At 49.8% G+C, this 22,071-nt stretch overlaps 1 protein-coding gene across 1 annotated transcript in view; it reads left to right on the top strand.

Moving 5' to 3' along the window:
* The window catches only part of AHNAK (AHNAK nucleoprotein), a 116,660-nt gene that overhangs the window by 31,796 nt on the left and 62,793 nt on the right, over nucleotides 1-22,071 (top strand). The window lies entirely within an intron of this gene.

Raw genomic sequence — 22,071 nt, 5'->3', positions numbered from 1 at the left:
TTTGTATTTAGTAGAGACAGAGTTTCACCATGTTGGCCAGGCTGGTCTCAGACTCCTGACCTCCAGTGATCCACCCGCCTCGGCCTCCCAAATTGCTGGGATTACAGATGTGAGCCACTGCGCCTGGCCAGGGTGTCGATCTTGTATAAGGTATCTTTGTGGTTCTTTCTAGTCCATTGTAGGGCTAAATATTATGAAAAATTCTTCTGACCAAAGTCCCCTTTTGATTTCCAGCTCTGTTGACAATATGTGGGGGTGGGGGAGGGGTGGTTCTAGTCGCTGGCTCCTAATGTTGGTCATTGCTGGTCAGAGGGTGATGCCTTCTTGTACTTGGAGCAAGCTTGTCTCCCTTGCCATGCCTTAGAGATGCCACATTTCTGCCAGTGGAGGCAGCTCTGCACCTCTCTGGATCCCCCCAGAACAGAGATAAAATAGCTCCCACCCCATCCTTCCCTGTCTAGTACCAACTTGTCAGTGGGATCTCCTGCCAGTGCGGGCTCCACCTGTCCTTGCTTGGATTTCAGACATACATTCCCCAGCTTCATCCTCACCTCGGCCAGCAGAGCCAGTGTCCCTGGGGGTTTTGGAGCTGAAGGGTGGCTCCTGGTTTTGGAAAGAGACAGGTTGGGAGGGAGGGAGGCCCTGGATACCCTGCTGCTTTTTAGATAACCGACCTACAGCTTCTTTTGTGATTTGGACAAGATGCTTAACCTGTTTGAGCCTCAGTTTCCTCACCCTTAAAATTGGGATAGCAGCATTCATAGTGCCAGAGTTCGCCCAGGTATTTGGGTTATACATTGCATGACGGCTCCACAATGAAGTGTGCAGCATTCATGTGACAGTCAGATACATACTTACGGAGAGCACGAGAGCTGGCATGAACTAGAGAGACAGCCATGAGCCCATCTTCTACAGAAACCCCCTGGTTGCACTGGGCCACACCCAGACACTCCAGCCATAAGCATGCTCAGGCTCAATGGTGCACACAACTGCACACATCACGGTCTGTCCTAACAGGGCCTGGGGCTGTCCCCGGGATGCTGCTTTCACTCAACCAACCACGCTGGAAACCCATCTGTTCCTTCCTCAACTCTGAAGCCAAGAGTGTGGGGCAGGTCAGAGTGTGTGTGCTGCTCAAGATGAGTAGCCCTGGTGTCTGGAGGGTGGGGTGAGTGGGCGAGGGTGAGGTGAGTGGGCGACAGTGGGGTGAGTGGGCGATGGGGTGAGTGGGCGACGGTGGGGTGAGTGGGCGACGGTGGGGTGAGTGGGCGACGGTGGGGTGAGTGGGTGATGGTGGGGCGAGTGGGTGAAATGGTGTGGCGAGTGGGTGACAGTGGGGTGAGTGGGTGACGGTGGGGAGAGTGGATGACGGTGGGGCGAGTGGCGAGATGGTGCGGTGAGTGGGCGACGGTGGGGTGAGTGGGCGATGGGGTGAGTGGGCGACGGTGGGGTGAGTGGGCGACGGTGGGGCGAGTGGGCGACGGTGGGGTGAGTGGGTGACGGTGGGGCGAGTGGGCGACGGTGGGGCGAGTGGGTGACGGTGGGGCGAGTGGGCGACGGTGGGGCGAGTGGGTGACGGTGGGGCGAGTGGGCGACGGTGGGGCGAGTGGGCGACGGTGGGGCGAGTGGGCGACGGTGGGGCGAGTGGGCGACGGTGGGGTGAGTGGGTGACGGTGGGGTGAGTGGGCGACGGTGGGGTGAGTGGGTGACGGTGGGGTGAGTGGGCGACGGTGGGGTGCACTTCTGTACACAGCCAGGGAGGAATGCCCATTAGGATGCTGGAAAGTCCTCTGGGGAGAACTACCCAGGTTGTCCAATAATGTATCAATTTAAAAGATTTGTTTTAGCTTGAGGAAGAAGCGACGCAGGCTAGTGGTGGTCCAGTGTCCATTCAATATATGTTTTCTGAGTCCCATGTGGCTAGCCGTGTCCCAGTCCCACTGATCCCAGATTCCTCTTCTGAGGATTTCCACAGAGCAAGTGATGTGATGGGTGTGAAAAACTGGACTGCCTTGGCCGGGCGCGGTGGCTCACGCTTGTAATCCCAGCACTTTGGGAGGCTGAGGCAGGCGGATCACGAGGTCAGGAGATTGAGACCATCCTGGCTAACACGGTCAAACCCCATGTCTACTAAAAATACAAAAAAAAAAAAAAAAAAAAAAAAAATTAGCCGGGCATGGTGGTGGGTGTCTATAGTCCCAGCGACTGGGGAGGCTGAGGTGGGAGAATGATGTGAACCTGGGAGGCGGAGCTTGCAGTGAGCCGGATCGCGCCACTGCACTCCAGCCTGGGCAACACAGTGAGACTCTGTCTAAAAAAAAAAGAAAAACTGGAATACCTTGAGCCATGGCAATAAACCCGTGGAAATCATACATGTACCAGGGACGATGAAGCCAGTGATCTCATTGGCTGGGACAGTCGGTGAGGGGTGGGTAGGATGGAGAAGGGACAAGAGACTGGCCATACAAACTTGAGAGTCTTCCAGCCACCTTCTTCTCAATGTCAGGTCTGGGTTGGAAGCAGCGGCCACAGAACAGGAATGCTGCTTCCCTCAGTGATGGTTACCATAGCAGCGGTGGCATGGGAGGAGGCACAGGGGCTTATGTGGTTCTTGGAGGGCCCACCCTAGCTGCCTCACCCTGCCCATCCTCTGCCTGCCCATGCTCTTTACCCCTGGCTTCCCTGTTCTCCCTGATGCGTTCATCACTGCCCACCCCTGCCCTCCCTCAGTTCCTGATAGGGGTGGTCCAAGTTATCCCCTAAATTTTTTTTTTTGGAGACAGAGTCTTGCTCCTGTTGCCTAGGCTGGAGTGCAATGGCATGCTCTCAGCTCACTGCAACCTCTGCCTCCTGGGTTCAAGAGATTCTCCTGCCTCAGCGTCCCGAGTAGCTGGGGGTGCCTGCCACCATGCCCAGCTAATTTTTGTATTTTTAGTAAAGATGGGGTTTTGCCATGTTGGCCAGGCTAGTCTCGAACTCCTGACCTCGTGATCTGCCTGCCTCAGCCTCCCAAAGTGCTGGGATTACAGGCGTGAGCCACTGCGCCCGCCCTATCCCCTAAAGTCTTGCAGAGACCCAGCCTTGCAAGGTCTGACACTTTAAGGTCCTGGTTCCTGCACTCGAGGGTGAGAGCAGTGTCAGGAGACTGGGAAGGGGCTGGACTCCACAATGTTCTTTCCCAGAGTTCAGCAAGGAGCAATTGCAAGGACTGCAGCCTCAAGGTCAGCCTCGCTTTAGGCAGCGTGACTGTGTGTGGACAGTGGTGTGGTTAAGGGGGCATCTGGGAAAACAGAATTATTTTGAAATACACCATGGGCTCACAAATGGCAGGGAATAGTGAACAGTTCCTCCCTCTCTCCCTCCCCTCCCCTCCCTTCCCTCCCTTCTTTCCTTCCTTCCTTCCTTCCTTCCTTCCCTCCCTCCCTCCCTCCCTCCCTTCCTTCTTTCTTTCCCTCCCTTCCCCCCCTCCCTCCTTCCCCCTTCCCCATTCCCCCTTCCCCCTTCCCCCTTACCTTCCCTTTCTTCCTGACAGGGTCTTGCTCTGTCACCCAGGCTGGAGTACAGTGGCACGATCTCAGCTCACTGCAACCTCCACCTCTCAAGCTCAACTACCACGCTGGGCTAATTTTTGTATTTTTTGTAGAGATGGGGTTTCACCATGTTGCTCAGGCTGGTCTCAATCAATCACGCCCTCCTTGAGCTCAATCAATCACGCCCTCCTTGGCCTCCCAAAGTGCTGGGATTACAGGCGTGAGGCACCGTGCTTGGCCCAGGGAATAGTTTTCATAAACTCACACTCATTTATCTATCTGTCAGGTTCCCTCTGGCAAACTTAGTTCCATTTGAAGATAGTTCAATCAGAGAGACTTTAATAAAGAGAGTGTGTGGAGTAGTGGGCAGGGGCAAGCAAAGGAGGCCACAAGGGGTGGTGAGGCCCCCAGGGACAGTAGGAAGCTGGTACTATCCCTGGCCCTGAAGGGTGTGAGGAAGAAGTGGTGTTCCTGAAGTCCAGCGTGTGCAGGAGGTAAAGGAGGAATCCTCAGTGGGGGCTCTAGCCACAGAGGACCAGCATCTGCCAGAACTGCCTGCCGTGTGAAGCAGGGAGGAACACCCTGACCCCTGTCTCCACTGGAGGGCACAGGAGCCAGGTGTTGCAGGTGATTCACTTCCTGGGGCACAGAGTAGGGCAGAGAAGCAGGAGTAGGAGTTGGAAGGTGGAGGGAACAGACAGAGAATAACCAGGACGGGGCCAGATGCAGTGGCTCACGCCTGTAATCCCAACACTTTGGGAGGCCGAGGCAGTTGGAGTGCCTGGGCTCGGGAGTTTGAGACCAGCCTGGGCAACACAGGGAAACCCCATCTCTACTAAAATACAAAATTAGCTGGGCGTGGTGGTGGGCGCCTGTAATCCCAGCTACTTGGGAGGCTGAGTCAGGAGAATTGCTTGAACCTGGGAGGTGGAGGTTGCAGTGAACCAAGATTGTGCCACGGCACTCCAGCCTGGGTGACAGAGCAAGACTCCATCTCAGAAAACAAACAAGTGTGGCACTCGCCTATAGTCCCAGCTACTTAGGAGGCCAAAGCAGGAGAATCACTTGAGCCTGTGCTCCAGCCTGGGCGACAAAGCGAGACTCTGTCTCAGAAGAAAAAAAAGAAAGAATTACCAGGACAATGTCCTCATTCTCTTGCTTTTTTTCTGTTTGGTAAGTTTGAATTTTTATACATTGAGGTTTCTTAAACTAGGATTTAAAGTGTGATCATAAAGTAATGCTACAGTTTTTTCTGAAAGAAGCACGCATATGTCCCAATGGCAATTCTGCTCTCAGTGGTCACCTGGGGAAGCTCTACACTTATTTCTGTGAAAAAAATATACCGTTGGGCCGGACGCGGTGGCTCATGCCTATAATCCCAGCACTTTGGGAGGCTGAGGTGGGCGGATCAGTTGAGGTCAGGAGTTTGAGACCAGTCTGGCCAACATGGCGATCCTCTATCTCGACTAAAAAATACATAAAAATTAGCTGGGCGTGGTGGCACATGTCTGTAATTCCAGCTACTCTGGTGGCTGAGGCAGGAGAATCGTTTGAACCTGGGAGGCAGAGGCTGCAGTGAGCTGAGATCATGCTGCTGCACTCCAGCCTGGGGGACAGAGCCAGACTCCATCTCAAAACAAACAGACAAACAAACACAAGGCTGGTTAATTAGGTGGATGGGTTGTTTGGGGTCAAAAGCAAGGCGTGATTATGTGTGTGACTAACTTTCCTGTGTGGTTGGGAAGTTGTCTCAAATGTTTTGAGCAAAGACTGAACTGTTGAAATATTGCTATGTCTCCAGCACCCCAAAGCAAAAGTGCAGCACCCATGAGGACTCTGCATGTTGCTTATATACATATTCCACTTCAGAGTGCCACCTTAGCTCTTTGGTATTTTGCATTAGCTGTGACATTAAAAAACATTATGTGGGAGATGCAGCTAATTGTGTACCTGAAATTTCTTTTTTTTTAAAGTGTATTTATTTTGAATGCAAATATACAGAAAAGTTGCAAGAATAATATCATGAATATTCATATAGCTTTCACTTGGATTCACCAATTGCTAACATTTATTTTGTTTGCTTTAACCTCTCTGTCTCTCTCTCTATATATATATATTTGTTTGTTTGTTTGTTTGAGGCAGAGTCTCACTCTGTCGCCCAGGCTGCTGGAATGAAGCGGCATATTCTTGGCTCACTGCAACCTCCACCTCCCAGGCTCAAGCAATTTTCCTGCCTCAGCCTCCCAGGTAGCTGGGATTACAGGTGTGCGCCACCATGCCTGGCTAATTTTTGTATTTTTAGTAGAGACAGGATTTCACCATGTTGGTCAGGCGGGTCTTGAACTCCCGACCCCAGGTCATCTGTGCCTCCTGAAGTGTTGGGATTACGGGCACGAGCCACTGCACCTGGCCCATATAGGTGTTATAATTATTATTACTTGTGCTGAATCATTTGAGAGTAAATTACAGACATCATGATCCTTTACCCCTAAATACTTCAGCATGTATAGACATTCTCTTATATAACTCTAATACAGGGCAGGTGCGGTGGCTCACGCCTGTAATTCCAGCACTTTGAGAGGCCAAGGTGGGCAGTTCTTGAGGTCAGGAAGTTCCAGACCAGCCAGGCCAACATAGTGAAACCCTGTCTCTACTAAAAATACAAAAAATTAGCCGTGTGTGGTGGGTGCCTGTAATCCCAGCTACTCGGGAGGCTGAGGCAGGAGAATCACTTTAACCCGGGGGAGGCAGAGGTTGCAGTGAGCCGAGACTGCACCATTGCACTCCGGCCTGGGCAACAGAGTGAGACTCTGTCTCAAACAAACAGACCAAAAAACTCCAATACAATAATTAAATTCGGGAAACAAAACATTGACATATTATCTAATATGTAATATATATTTACATTTCACCAGTTGCCCCAATAATTGTCTTTATAGTAATGTCTTTTTTTTTTCTTTTTTTTGAGACAGTCTCTCTTTGTCCCCCAGGTTGGAGTGCAGTGGTGTGATCTCGGTTCACTGCAACCTCTACCTCCCAGGTTTAAGGGATTCTTGTGCCTCAGCCTCCCGAGTAGCTGGAATTACAGGTGTGTGCCACCATACCTGGCTAATTTTTGTATTTTTTAGTAGCATGTTGGCCAGGTTGGTCTTGAACTCCTGGCCTCAAGGGACCTGCCTGCCTCAGCCTCCCAAAGTGCGGAGATTTGCGACCACCCCCGGCCACAATGTCTTTTTTTCCTCTTTGGGCTGCAATTGTTGATGACCTCACATGAGATTTAGTTGTCTTGGTCTCTTTCTTTCTCTTTTTTTTTTTTTTTTGAGATGGAGTTTCACTCTTGTTGCTCAGGTGGAGTGCAATGGCGCGATCCCGGCTCACTGCAACCTCCTCCTCCCGGGTTCAAGCGATTCTCCTGCCTCAGCCTCCTGAGTAGCTGGGATTACAGGCGACCGCCACCACGCCCAGCTAATTTTTTGTATTTTCAGTAGAGACAGGGTTCTATCATGTTGGCCAGGCTGGTCTTGAACTCCTCACCTCAAGTGATCCACCCACCTTGGCCTCCCAAAGTGCTGGAATTACAGGCGTGAGCCACCATGCCTGGCTTTTTATTTCTTTAATCTGGGATAGTTTCTCAGCTTTTTGTTGTCATGCATGGCATTGATATTTTTGAAGTGTGTGGGACCAGTTTTCTAGAAACGTCCCTCAACCTAGGTTTGTCTGATGCTGTTTCCTCATGGTTGGGTTCAGGTTATGAACTTTCGGGCAGGAATACCACACAAGTGATGCTGGCTCCTTTTTGGTGCCTCCTGTCAGGAGACACATGATGGGTATGTTAATTTCAATTCTTTGGTTAAGTAGGAGTAACGTTTTCATGCCTCCTCGTTAGAATTAACAAGGAAACCCAAGTTTTCAAGAAAAAAGTCCCAGTTTGGGCAAGTTTATTTCACAGGCACACTTTCAGGGGTTGGTGGCACGCTTAGCTTTGGTGTGATCTCGGGCTGGGGGTTTTGAAAATGGAGTTCTGGCTTTGAGCTTTGCAGCACAGAGCAACTCTCTGTCCTTCCTCACGAGGACAAAGAATTCCGTGCATGAATGCCTGCCACGGGCCCGGAATGCCATGGGCTGTTTACCAGCCTCTGAATTGCCCCGTGGCGTCAGGCAGCCGCGCAAGTGCTTCCTAAGGCTGAAGGCGCCCAGCAGAGGCACTGCCATGGGCCACGGCAAATGTGTGGGGAACATTCTGCTGAGAAGGGTGGTTTCATTTCCCTTTAAATGCCTCTGTTATTTTCTACCACACGCTTGAGGCTTGGCCCTAACAGAAAAACTTCCCAGTAGTGGGGCCAAGGATGAGAAAGGGTTACGAATGAAAAGACCTTCTCTTTGGACAGGGCGTTCTAGTCCACAGAGTGCCTTATCTCTTGAGATCTCACACTGGGTTCTCAGCTCCGCCCATGCAAGCAGGCAGCTCTGGCATTTGCTGACCCTATCTTACAAACCAGAAAGGTGAGGCTCAGAGAAGCGAAGCGATTGGTCTCAACTCATAGAGTTGGGAAGAGGTGACCTGGCCAAAGTCTATCCAAGCTTTCTGATTAAAAAAAAAAAATTTTTTTTTGTTTTCTCTGTGATGTCACTGTTGTTTCCCTGAAGAAGCTGGGAATTTCTTTTCCGGGGGAATTTTAGGAAATAGAGGATGCCCCTTGAAATTTGCAGGGACTTGAACTTGGACTTTTTAACATTCTTGAAAGTAGTTACTAAAGTTATTATGGCTCAGCACAATGGCTCACTCCTGTAATCCCAATGCTTTGGGAGGCTGAGGCAGGAGGATCACTTGATGCCAGGAATTCAAGGCTGCAGTGAGCTGTGATTGTGCTATTGCACTCCAGTCAGAGTGACAGAGCGAGACCCAGTCTCAAAAAACAAATTAAAAAACCCCAATTATGATGTGCAAAGCCCCTTTCTTCAATGAGCCTACCATCTAGTAGGGGAATAATAATAATAATAACAGTAATAATAATAACAGTAATAATAATAACAGCTGTCAGTTCTGCTGTTTCCTAGCTGTGTGACCTTGGGCAAGTTATCAAACCTCACTGTGCTTCAGTTTTTTTTTTGTTTTGTTTTGTTTACTTGTTTTTTTTTTTTTTTTTTTTTTTGAGATGGAGTCTCACTCTGTCACCTAGGCTGGAGTGCAGTGGCACCATCATGGCAACCTCTGCCTCCCGGATTCTCCTGCCTCAGCTTCCTCAGTAGCTGGGACTACAGGCGTGCCCACCACGCCGAGCTAATTTTTGTATTTTTAGTAGAGACGGGGTTTTGCCATGTTGGTTAGGCTGGTCTCAAACTCCTGATCTCAAGTGGTCTGCCTGCCTTGGCCTCCCAAAGTGCTGGGATTACAGGCGTGAGCCCGCATCCCCAACCCTGTTTGTTTAATCTATAAAATAGGGATGATCTGGTACTTCTCTCATAGCTTTGTGGGGAGGATGATTTAAATTAATGTGGTCAGCATATAGTAAATACTGTGTTAGCTATTCCTATATATTTTTAGCATGTGTGAGGCATTGTGTATGTATTTTACATGCTTTCTCTCTTTTCATTTCCACAACAACCGCATGAGGTGGGCATGATGGTTCTCATTTAATAGACAAAGAAACTGAGGCTCAGAGAGGTTAAGCGTGATGTCCAAGGTCACACAGCTAGCAAATAGCAGAGTCAGGATTCACACTGTGCTGACTGAAAAGCCCATGCTTTTAATAGCATTCTGCTTGCTCTGGTACCAGGAAGACTGTTAATAACAGTGTATAACTATTTCAAGGTTTGGAGAGGAGTGTGGGGAGGGCATTCCAGGCAGAAGGACAGGGGAATAAAAGTGTGGAAGTGGAGATGTGTGCGTGGGAGGTTTAGCAGGGTCAGGCCAGGGAGCAAGAGAAAGGGGATGAACTCAGAATGAAACCTGAGAGCCAGGCAGCTTGGCAGGTTTCAGGTCCAGCCCTGAAAGGAAAAGACTGGGACATACACCCATTTGCCCATTTTGGGGAGGAGGGTGTAGGGTTTAGCGTTCAGGCAGCCTCCTGGCTGCTGTTAGTCCCTCCCAAGGCTCTTCTGGGTCCTTCCTCTCCTGAGTCTTCACTCTTCCACTGTAATAATAAACAAGGGAGAAACTGTGATCAAATCATTTGCATTGTAATGAGCCTCACCCACTGGTCCCAGACCACCGGGCCCACGCAGCCTGGAAGCCCCCCGAGCCCTGGCTAAGCCCATGGCCTCCCGCTGCCCTGCAGCTAGGAAAATACAGGCCAGGCCTCATGCACACCCCTCTGGCCAGCCAGGGCCCTGAGGAGCCGAGCCTCCTGCCTGGGGGAGAACATGTAAATGCAAGGGGGCTGCAAGGAGGAATTTTGGGTGAAACAAAGTTGTTCCTGCCCCTGACAGTTTCCCCTGTATCTCTTCACCTGCCAGCCCTGCTTGGCTCCAGGGCGAGGCTGATTTTAGCCTGAAGTGAGAACTTGCCAACAATCCATGGTGTGAGTAGAAGGATCTCAGTCTTCCTGACCTCCTGGGTTGGATGGAGCAGCTCCCCCGACCCCACGAACCCCGACACCCTCCCAAGGGGAAGGAACTCCGTCGTCCTCAAGCTCAGCTCAGACCACTTGCTCTTTTTTTAAAAAATGTTTATTTATTTACTTATTATTATTTATTTATTTTTAGGCAGGATCTCGCTCTGTTGCCCAGGGTGGAGTGCTGTGGCGTGATCATGGCTCACAGCAGCCTGGACATCCTAGGCTCATGCCATCCTCCCACCTCAGCCTACCGAGTAGCTGGGACTACCGGCATGCGCCACCATGCCCAGCTCGTTGACCACCTCCCCACCCCCCGCCTTTTTTTTTTTTGGTAGAGACAGGGGTCTTGCTGTGTTGCCCAGGCTGGTCTGGAATTCATGGGCTTAAGCGATCCTCCTGCCTTGGCCTGCGGAAGTGCTGGGATTACAGACATGAGCCACCGCACTTGGCCTGGACCGCTTGCTCTTCATTCCGGAGATTATGGGGAGCTGGAGAAGAAGAAAGCAAGCAGAAAACTAAGGGGGAAAACATGAGAAAGAGCCCGGGATGGGCAGAGGCGGACAGTGTGGCCAGCGGTCTTGCTGAGGGGTGGATAGTGCGGGGAGGTGTGTCGGGGGAGGCAGCAGGGGAGGAGCAAAGCCCTAGGTCGAGGGTGAGGGAAGGACGGCGGCTTGCAATGAGCGGCAGGGAGCGTTAAAGGGCGTGGAGAGGAAGGAAAGAAAAAGAGGGAGCGGATTCACAGGGAGCAAGGACTGTGTCAAAGGGTGACTTTGAGGGGACTTTAGCCCCGCTCCCTGTCTCCATAAATCCCTTCTAGCACTCCAAACAAAACTACAATCGAAGTAAAGCAACGCGCTTTCAATATAGAGGCAAGTCCCTTGCTCCAACCAGAAACGGGATGATACCCGGTGAGCCTCCCATCCAGCAAGCCCGGGGCACTCAGAATCAAGGGCATGAGACCCTGGTCTCTAGCAAGCATCTGCGGCCGCACCCCACTGGCCGAATTGTCAATCGCCAGGCCATATTTGGGCCCCATTGCTAGGCAGAGTTTTGTTCCCTGGGGTTGCTGTGAGCCACGTGCCCGCAGACTAGGTTGGAGGCTTGGGACACAGAGGGGAGCAAAGAGGGGCCGAGCAGGTGGGAAAGAAGACCCTGGGGGAATGTCGGGAAGCTGCTGAGGCCAGGTTTACACCACCCAAGGGGTGGCCACTGGACCTCACCCCTTACCCTACTGGGTCCCCAATCCCCAAACAGTGCGCCTTTCGTTGCGCGCTTTCCCCTTTATCCAGACTTCTTCAAATAGCAGCTTTGTACCCTGAGGAACTAAGGTCCTGGAGAGTGTCAGTGTCATATATGTTATTGCTTTTGAACGTTTACATTTAAAAAGAGAGTTTTTAGACCCTGAGGGATGGGTCTCTCACGTGGTTATTTCAGGCCCATCAGCAGGCCAGCTTAGGGCATTTTGGAACGGCAGAGCCTTTTAGCACATCCTGGCAAACAGCCTCGTACCCGCCTTGCTTTCTCCTCTAGGAGCTCCTGACATCCTCTGGATGCTGGGCTGCAGGGGGCAGGGTAGGGGGTGGGGCGGGGGCGCTTGACCCCTATGTGGAGGAGTTTTGGTCTTAAGGTTCCCCAACCCCAGCCAGGTGAAAGGGGAGGCTTTGGACACCCTTGGGCCTTTCCAGCCAGTGTTTACCTAGGTGTGTGGTCTCCCCAAGGGCGCGTGGCTGCCAGCCACGCCTCTGTCCTCTGTCTCCGGTGGCCAGGCGGTGGGGAGGGCTGGAATGTGAGCAGGCAGGCAAGAATAATGCCAGGGCATTTTCTGTTTGTAAGATTGCAAGTTCGGCTCACAACCTGAATTTCAAGTGGGCCCTTCAGGCAGATAGGGAAGTCAGATGAGAGAGTGGAGGCAGCCAGTGCGGATTGTCTAAATTCCTGGAAAATAAATTCTAGGAATTTAGCTGCAGGAGGGAGAAGCCCCAGGTGGGATAAGTTCTGGGTAAATTTGCCCGGGAGCCTGGCAGGGAGGGGTGGCTTTTTGTCCTTCACTCTATTTGAACACCATGTTTTTCCAAAAACTGCTTGTCTCTTGAATCATGTCTAAGACACTAATTTCCTTCCTTCCTTCCTTCCTTCCTTCCTTCCTTCCTTCCTTCCTTCCTTCCTTCCTTCCTTCCTTCCTTCCTTCCTTTCTTTCTTTCTTTTTTTCTTTTTTTTTTTTTTTGAGACGGAGTCTTGCTCTGCCGCCCAGGCTGGAGTGCAGTGGCCGGCTCTCAGCTCACTGCAAGCTCCGCCTCCCGGGTTCACGCCATTCTCCTGTCTCAGCCTCCCGAGTAGCTGGGACTACAGGCGCCCGCCACCTCGCCCGGCTAGTTTTTTGTATTTTTTAGTAGAGACGGGGTTTCACCGTATTAGCCAGGATGGTCTCGATCTCCTGACCTCGTGATCCGCCCGTCTCGGCCTCCCAAAGTGCTGGGATTACAGGCTTGAGCCACCGCGCCCGGCCCTTTCTTTCTTTCTTTCTTTCTTTCTTTCTTTCTTTTTCTCTCCCTTTCTTTCCTTCCTTCCTTCCTTCCCTCCCTCCCTCCCTCTTTCTTTCTTTCTTTCTTTCTTTCTTTCTTTTTTTTTTTTTTTTTTTTTTTAGACGGAGTCTCGCTCTGTCGCCCAGGCTGGAGTGCAGTGGCCGGATCTCAGCTCACTGCAAGCTCCGCCTCCCGGGTTCACGCCATTCTCCTGCCTCAGCCTCCCGAGTAGCTGGGACTACAGGTGCCCGCCACCTCGCCCGGCTAGTTTTTTGTATTTTTTAGTAGAGACGGGGTTTCACCGTGTTAGCCAGGATGGTCTCGAGCTCCTGACCTCGTGATCCGCCCGTCTCGGCCTCCCAAAGTGCTGGGATTACAGGCTTGAGCCACCGCGCCCGGCCCTTCCTTTCTTTCTTTCCTTCTTTCTTTCTTTCTTTCCTTCCTTCCTTCCTTCCTTCCTTCCTTCCTTCCTTCCTTCCTTCCTTCCTTCCTTCCTTCCTTCCTTCCTTCCTTCCTTCCTTCTTTCTTTCTTTCTTTCTTTCTTTCTTTCTTTCTTTCTTTCCTTTCTTTCGAGATGGATCCTTGTTCTGTTGCCTAGGTTGGAGTGCCGTGGCAGGGTCTTGGCTCACTGAAACCTCCGCCTCCTGGGTTCAAGCAATTCTCCTGCCTCAAACTCCCTAGTAGCTGGGATTACAGGTGTGTGCCACCGCGCCTGACTGATTTTCAGTAGAGACGGGGTTTCACCATGTTGGCCGGGTGTGAGCCACCACGCCCGGCCTCGGGGCAGGGACTTTTAGAAAAAATTATTTTTTAAACTGAGCTGCCGTCCTCTTGTGAGGGAAAACCGCTCCCTCTAAGTACTGATGTGGTGACTGCTCTTAAAGCAATTATTGTGTCTAAAAACGGAAAATTACATGTTACTGTTTATCAAAAGGAAATAAACACCTTGGATTAATCAGGTTCTTGCCACTGGATGGTGAATCCAGACCTTGCCGGCAACCCAGGTGAAAAGGCCACTCTACATGTTCTGCAAACACTCACTTTTTTCTTTTTCTTTTTCTTTTTCTTTTTTTTTTTTGAGATGGAGTCTCACTTTGTTGTCCAGGCTGGAGTGCAATGGCACGGTCTTGGCTCACTGCAACCTCTGCCTCTTAGGTTCAAGTATTCTCCTGCCTCAGCCTCTTGAGTAGCTGAGATTACAGGTGCCCACCCCCACGCCTGGCTAATTTTTGTATTTTTAGTAGAGACAGGGTTTCACCATGTTGGCCAGGCTGGTCTCGAACTCCTGACCTTGTGAGCCTCCCGTCTTGGCCTCCCAAAGTGCTGGGATTACAGGCGTGAGCCACCACGCCCAGCCCGCTTTCGTTGTTTTACAGTTTCCGAAGGGGAAATGGTCAGATCCTGTGTGTCTGCTGAGGCTTACTTGCCATGTCTGGTTATGTAATCGTGGAGAACCTTTGATTGGGCTTTGCTGGTGGCAGAAATAAGGACAGGAAAAAACATGGGAGTCAGGGCGTGTCCCCCACTCACTCTACTTGAGATGGGTTGGACTGTTGATTGTTTTGTATTTATGAGCATTTGCGGAACTCTCACGGAATATGGAGATTTAAAAGTTGGACAGAAATGCTTCAGTAAGTCAGCCTGAACTGTACATAGGTTCTCACAGGGAGAAAAAGGTCTTGGAAGCGGCTCTGAACACTACATGTCTCAGCCTCTTCATACTCCAGCCAAGACCCACGGAGCACGCGGTGGTCTGCCTGCTTTTGACTTAGCCACTGTCAGCCTCTGCAGTCTCAAGCTGGCCTCTCCAGCCACACTCAGCTCTTTCCAGTGCCCTTAATGTACTCTTCTCTCTCCAGCACCCTGGCTTTCATGCAGGCTTCTCTTCATCCTTTGGGTTTCAGCTCAGAGGTCATTTCCTCCTGGAAGCCTTCCTGGATATTCCCCAGCTATCTCATGCATTTGTGTTGCTCTGTACTTTTTTGTTCTTAGCACTATTCATATTAAAATATCAGTGGCCAATGGCTTGTCTGTCTGCCTCTCACTCCGGACTGTCAGCTCTGTGAGTGAGATGTAGTGTGCTTGTCCATCATGATGTCTCCAGCGCACTGCCAGGCACATGGCACGTGGCAGAAACTCGATAAGCCATCTTATCACTATCCTGTCACTTCATACACTTCCTTTCAGCGACTGGTGCTCCAATTTTCCTTCTGTCAATTACTGTTTAGTTTCTTGGTCTCCCAGGTTTTAGCCTATACTTAGGGTAAAAACAAACAAAAGTTAAAGAACAAAACAAAATAAACTTTCTCTAATAAACTTGCTGAAGTTTTGCACTTCGCTTGCTTTCCTTGAGCTGCTGAAGAGTGTGAATTCAGCTAAATTCTGTGCCCTGTCAGCTGGCAAACTCCTCAAATCCACACCATTGCCCCCAGGACTGCCCTGCTGGGGTGAGAAAGGAGGCAGAGGGAAAGCTTGGAGACTCTGAAGTCGAGGACCTGAAGCCCGAGAAAGGTGGGGTGGCAAGAGCGGCAAAAAGGGTGCTGCTTGGGGCAGGAAGTTGAGGAAGAGGGAGTGGAAGAGTGCTCAGGTGTGGAAGAGGAGAAGACACCCCAAATCTGCCCAGTTTGGTCCCAAACGGGTGGCTGGCATCTCTCACTGCTTAAGTCTAGGAAGTGTGGCTTTTGATTATTTTTCTGTTCTCCTTCCCTTCCTTCCTAGAGAATTTTTTGACCCGGAAAGCCTGGCTGGGATGTGGAGAGCTGTGTTTCCCACCTGCAGCAAGGCGGGGCTGGCTTTGTCTTTGCAGCTAACTGCCCCATACCCCCTGCCTGCCCCACCGCTCTCTTTGTGCCTGACAGACACAGCAACAGTGGCTCCATGGCCAGCGTCCAGCGCTGCAGAATGAGACAAAGCCCTGTGTATTTGCTGGGCAGCACTTGGCTGTGATATATTGACATGTGAGCGCAGGAGAGTATTTGTGGCATCTGGAGACCAAAGCGCTCACATCATGCTGGGGTTTGGCAAATGCATTTATTTCTCTCAGGTTTTGGCAAAGTTCTTTTTTTCTTTTTATTTTCTTTTTTTTTTTTTTTTTTTGAGATGGAGTCTTGCTTTGCTTTGTTGCCAGGCTGAAGTGCAGTGGCACAATCTTGGCTCACTGCAACCTTCACCTCCTGGGTTCAAGAAATTCCCCTGCCTCAGCCTCCTGAGTAGCTGGGACTACAGGTGTGCATCACCCCGCCTGGCTAATTTTTTGTATTTTGGTAGAGATGGGGTTTCACCATGTTGGTCAGGATCGTCTTGATCTCCTGACCTCGTGATCCACCCACTTTGGCCTCCCCAAGTGCTGGGATTACAGACGTGAGCCACTGCACCCGGCAGGCAAAGTTCTTCTAGAATGTAGAATTTGAGGCATCGACACCGGAAATGTCTTTGGAAGACAGGGATAAAATTGTTTTGTTGTTGTTGTTGTTGTTTTTGGATGGGGTCTCACTCTGACCCCCAGGCTGGAAAGCAGTGGTGCCATCTGCCACTCCACCTTCCGGGGTCAAGCAATCCTCCCACCTCAACTTCCCAAGTGCCACCATGCCTGGTTGTTTTGTGTTTTTGATTTTTTTTTTTTTTGTAGAGATGGTATTTCACTATGTTACCCAGGCTGGTCTCAAACTCCTGGGTTGAAGCGATTTTCCTCCCTCAGCCTCCCAAAGTGCTGGGATTACAGGCTTGAGCCACCGCGCCCGGCCTGTATGTTTTAATATGATACAATATGTCTGAGTAATGTCCACATCCAGTTTTCAAGGGGGAAAAAACTTGATAGTGAGTATTCCCAGCTCGACTCTGCCTTGTTCAAACCTCAGCTGACATAGAGGCTTCTGCTGGTTCCTTGTCCACAGAGAGTAAGCTCTTCCCAGCCAAAGGGGAGATGAAAGGATTATTTACTACGTAAAGTGGTGAGGCAGCAATCTCCCAGTTTGTTCGCTTAGCTGAAAGTGGAAAAAAAAAGATGTTGAGGTGGTTCTTTAGCTCGATTTCTGGTATGATCAACTGGGTTCAGCAATCTAAAACTCACTTGGATTTTTTAAGTCATTGGGGAGGTTTGGAGCCACATACCACGCCCTGTGAGTGTCACCATCGGGCTCTCTGAGGGATAGCACGTAGGTTTGGGAGGAACAGGTTCAAACTTGACTCTGATCATTAACAAAGCTAGTGTTCTCTAGCACACGTGACTCTCTGAGCCAATCAGATTACCCCAGCCTTCTAGCACCCGTGTGAACTGGTATAGCTGGGAAGCTGGCTAGGCTGGGCTCAGGTGGGGCAACCAGGTACCTTTATAGTATGATTTGAAGGTCTCAGGTAAGGCTGCCCTAGCCTGAAATATCTCCCCTACTGGCTTGTCAAGGATGTCTGAGTTTCGCCACTATTGAGTCATTCCTTTGCGTTTACTACGGCCCTTGTCTTGTGAATGCAGGTTGGTTTGGAATACAGGATCCTTCACCTTCCCACCTTAAATTGCGTGGATACAACTAGACTATGTTTAATCTCTTGGGTAAGCCACAAACTCAGTTCCACTTTTTCATGCCAGGCCTGTCTTGAGTCATTTCACCTTCCCTTCTTCCCTATTCTGTTCAGCTAAGACCTGAAGCAAGCTGGAGCCAGGTAGTCTGGTGCGGGGGACAGAGGAGCAGAGGACCGGGAAGGGAGGGCACCGAGGACCAGCAGGCTCTCCTACCTGGCTTCTGGTTCTCCAGCACAGAAAAGCTTGGCTGAGCCTTGGTCTGGTGTCAGATGACGCCTGAGGGGAGATGTGGTCTCCCCATTTTGGCCCAGGTGGAGTGCAGTTAGCTCTTATATGGACTTCCTTCCACTTACTCACTTTCCCCTTACCAGCTATCCTCTGTCCTCTTACTGTTGCACTCTCAGCCATCATCATTCTACGTGGCCTCATGCCAGAAGGGAAGTCTCATTGGCATCCTGGAGGAGCCAGGAGCTCCTAAGCCCAACCAGCACTCGGCCACACCCCTTCCCCCTTTGTGGCTTGGTTCACAGTCTCCAGGAGGTGGAGGAGTGGCTAGGAGCTGCATAGCTGCTGACTGCTCAACTTGTACGGCTGGTTTTTTTGTTTTTTTTGAGATGGAGTCTTGCTCTGTTGCCCAGGCTGGAGTGCTGTGGCACAATCTTGGCTCACTACAACCTCCGCCTCCCAGGTTCAAGTGATTCTCTTGCCTCAGTCTCCCAAGTAGTTGAGATTACAGGCACACACCACCATGCCCAGCTAAATTTTTTTGTATTTTTAGTAGAGATGGGGTTTCACCATGTTGGTCAGGCTGGTCTCGAACTCCTGACCTCAGGTGATCTGCCCGCCTCGGCCTCCCAAAGTGCTGGGATTACAGGCATAAGCCACTGCGCCTGGCAGGTTTGAACAGATACAGAGGATGTTTAGTGAGGGGCCAGTCAGATGCTATGGGTCTGCACTAAAGCCTTAAACCATTTCCATCTTCTCCTCTTTCCCAGGCCTGGAAGACATGGTCAGAGCTCATCTATGTCATGCCCCTGCCTCTGGGCATATTTTGTCTCCTCATGCCCATGCCTCTCTTCCAGAGACCACTCCCACCAAAGGAAGTGGGAGAAGATTGGTGGAAGAGAGACCGTAAAGTCCACTGGAATATAGGCTTCATGAGGGCAGGCATTTTTTTTTTTTTTTTTTTTTGAGATGGAGTCTCGCTCTGTCGCCCAGGCTGGAGTGCAGTGGCCGGATCTCAGCTCACTGCAAGCTCCGCCTCCCGGGTTTACGCCATTCTCCTGCCTCAGCCTCCCGAGTAGCTGGGACTACAGGCGCCCGCCGCTACGCCCGGCTAGTTTTTTGTGTTTTTTTAGTAGAGACGAGGTTTCACCGTGTTAGCCAGGATGGTTTCGATCTCCTGACCTCGTGATCCGCCCGTCTCGGCCTCCCAAAGTGCTGGGATTACAGGCTTGAGCCACCGCGCCCGGCAGGGATTTTTAATATATCCCCGGAGTCTAGAACAGTGCCTGGCCCAGAGTAGATGCTCCATAAATGTTTGTTGAATAATGAACCTCCCCTTGTTGAAGTAATCACAACTGGTAAAGTACTTTCAATCCTAATGAATATTCTGTTGGGCAGGTGGAAATTTTTAGAACCAACATTTCCGAAGATTGATTGATTTTTATTTTTATTTATTTATTTATTGTTTTTAGAGAAGGGCCTTGCTCTGTCACTCAGGCTGGAGTGTACTGGCATGATCACAGCTCACTGCAACCTTGAACTCCTGGACTCAAGAGATCCTCCCACCTCAGCTTTCCGAGTAGTTCTTACTGATAGGCACAGCTTCCACACCTAGATAATAACAAAAAAATTTTTTTTTTTTTTTTAGAGTCTGGGTTTACTATGTTGCCCAGGTGCTGCTCTCAAACTTCTGGCCTCAAGTGATCCTCCCACCTTGGCCTTCTAAAGCACTGGGATTATAGGCACGAGCCACTATGCCTGGCCCCAAAGATTCAATTTTTAATTATACCATATAGTGTAATTATAATTACATTTAGTGTAATCTTAGTATGCCATTGATTTTTGTAAAAAATTAAAACAATACGAGAGAAATTCCCCTTGTTCCAAACACCCCTGCATGCTCCTCCTTAGTGATAGCCATCGGCTTCATCTTGGCATGTGCCCTGTAGATTTTGCTCAATGCATTTGGACGTGTCCAAACACAGAAGCCTAGAATTTCGTGGGTTAACAACAACAAAACCCACAAAACCATAAATAAGATTGGACTGTGTTGTTTTGCAAATTCCTTTTTCCCCTCTTAACGTTTTAGAGATGTTCCATGTAGGTGAAAACAGACCTACCCCATTCTTTTCATTGTGAAATATTGTGCAGCATAGATATATTGTATATTTAACATTTCCTGTATTGATGGACTTTTAAGTCATTTCCAGTGTTTACTTTTTTTTTTTTGAGATGAAGTCTCCCCTCTGTCACCCAGGCTGGAGTGCAGTGGCTCAATCTCGGCTCACTGCAACCTCTGCTTCTCAGGTTCAAGCGATTCTCCTGCCTCAGCCTCCTGAGTAGCTGGGATTACAGGGGCACGCCACCACGCCTGGCAAAATTTTTACTAGAGATGGAGTTTCGTCATTTTGGCCCAGCTGGTTTTGAACTCCTGATCTCAGGTTATCTGCCTGCCTTGGCCTCCCAAATTGCTGGGATTACAGGCATGAGCTACTAAGCCTGGTCCCAGTGTTTACATTCTTGTACGTACAAACATTGTTGCACGTTTCACTTTTTTTTTTTTTTTTTTGATATGGAGTCTTGCTTTGTCACCCAGGCTGGAGTGCAGTGGCATGATCTTGGCTCACTGCAGCCTTTGCCTCCTGGGTGCAAGTGATGCTCCTGCCTCAGCCTCCTGAGTAGCTGGGATTACAGGTGCCCGCCACCATGCCTGGCTAATTTTTGTATTTTTAGTAGAGATGGGTTTTTGCTATGTTGGCCAGGCTGGTCTCAAACTCCTGACCTCAGATGATCCGCCCACCTCAGCCTCCCAAAGTGCTGGCATTAGAGGTATGAGCCACTGTGCCTGGCTGCACATGCCACTTTGAACACACATATGAGTATTTCATTTGGATACCTAGAAAGCCCCTATTTTCTGCACACTTGTATTGGATTATACTTATTTATTACCAGTTTCTTTTTTTTCTTTTTTTTTTTGAGACGGAGTCTCATTCTGTTGCCCAGGCTGGAGTGCAGTGGCTCGATCTTGGCTCATTGCAGCCTCTGCCTCCTGGCTTCAAGCAATTCTTCTGCCTCAGCCTCCTGAGAAACTGGGATTACAGGGATGCGCCACCACACCTGGCTAATTTTTGTATTTTTAGTAGAGACGGGGCTACACCGTGTTGGTCAGGCTGGTCTTGAACACCTGACCTCGTGATCCACCCGCCTCGGCCTCCCAAAGTGCTGGGATTACAGCTGTGAACCACCGCGCCTGGCCTATTACCAGTTTCTATGATCTTGTTAGAATAAAAATTTCAGCTCTCTCAGACAGGAAATTGTGAATGATTCACATTAGTAACATAATCAGATATGTCGTAATGATGCTATTTAATGCTGTGTCTTCTGTTACTTAGTAACCATTTTACATAGAGTAAGTAATCATGTCTCTACCTTTTTTGATAGGAATGGTTATGTATCACTTTTCTCCACCCATTTCACCTTGACCTTTAGATATGAAACAGGAGAGTCGGGGGCCTTGGAGGGCCTCAGGGGAGTGACCTCTCTATTCCCTTCCTTATCCTCTGTTTTCTTGAGTGACTTCAAGGAGTTCTTTGGTGCCACAGCCTGCCCTTCTGCCACATCCTTTCCTGCCACATAGTGGTCATGTCCTGGAATGACGAGATGACAATGCCAATCATTCAGTCCCAAGCTGTACGGTGCACTGGCCTTTGGATTCCTCCTTTGATCAGCTCAGAACACTTTAGCAGTTGTTGGGTTTTTTTTTTTGTTTGTTTGTTTTTTGAGACGGAGTCTTGTTCTGTCACCCAGGCTGGAGTACAGTGGTGAGATCTTGGCTCACTGCAAGCTCTGCCTCCTGGGTTCACGCCATTCTCCTGCCTCAGCCTCCTAAGTAGTTGGGACTACAGGAGCCCGCCACCATGCCCAGCTAATTTTTTGTATTTTTAGTAGAGACGGGGTTTCGTCGTGTTAGCCAGGATGGTCTCGATCTCCTGACCTTGTGATCCGCCCGCCTTGCCTCCCGAAGTGCTGGGATGACAGACGTGAGCCGCCGTGCCCGACCACAGTTGTTGGTTGTAACCTGGCTTTGATGATATCAGGCCCATCTTCAAACCTTTTCCTGGTACCTCAGGAACGATACCGCAGTCTGGATCCTGCCTTAATCTTTTCAAAGCTCACACATCACTCAGTATAATGTTTTCCACAGAGAAGTACATTTAAAAGGAAAAGCTTTAAGAACACTTTACATTTAATTCCATGGCAATTTACTTCTAATGAATATTAGCTGAACTCGTTTCCTACTCCTTGATTTAGTCCAGTTACTACAGAATTTTTGTTTTGCTGGCTTTTAGCAATATTACCGTTATTTCTTTTTTTCCTTCTTCTCTTTTTTGAGACAGGGTCTGGCTCTGTCACCCACATTGGAGTGCAGTGGTACGATCTTGGCTCACTGCAGCCTTCACCTCCTGGGATCAAGTGATCCTCCTGTAACAGCCTCCTGAGTAGCTAGGATTACAGGTACATACCTCCATGCCTGGCTAATTTTTCTATTTTTAGTAGAGACGAGATTTCATCAGGTTGGCCATGCTGGTCTCAAACTTCTGGCCTCAAATAATTCAACCGCCTCGGTTTCCCAAAGTGCTGGGATTACAGGCATGAGCCACTGCGCCCAGCATATTACTATTTCTTGTTTTATTTTTGAGACGGAGTCTCGCTCTGTCCGC

This window comes from Rhinopithecus roxellana, chromosome 15 (assembly GCF_007565055.1).
Source record: "Rhinopithecus roxellana isolate Shanxi Qingling chromosome 15, ASM756505v1, whole genome shotgun sequence".
Lineage (NCBI taxonomy): Eukaryota > Metazoa > Chordata > Mammalia > Primates > Cercopithecidae > Rhinopithecus > Rhinopithecus roxellana.
This window is presented reverse-complemented; position numbering and strand designations above follow the sequence as displayed.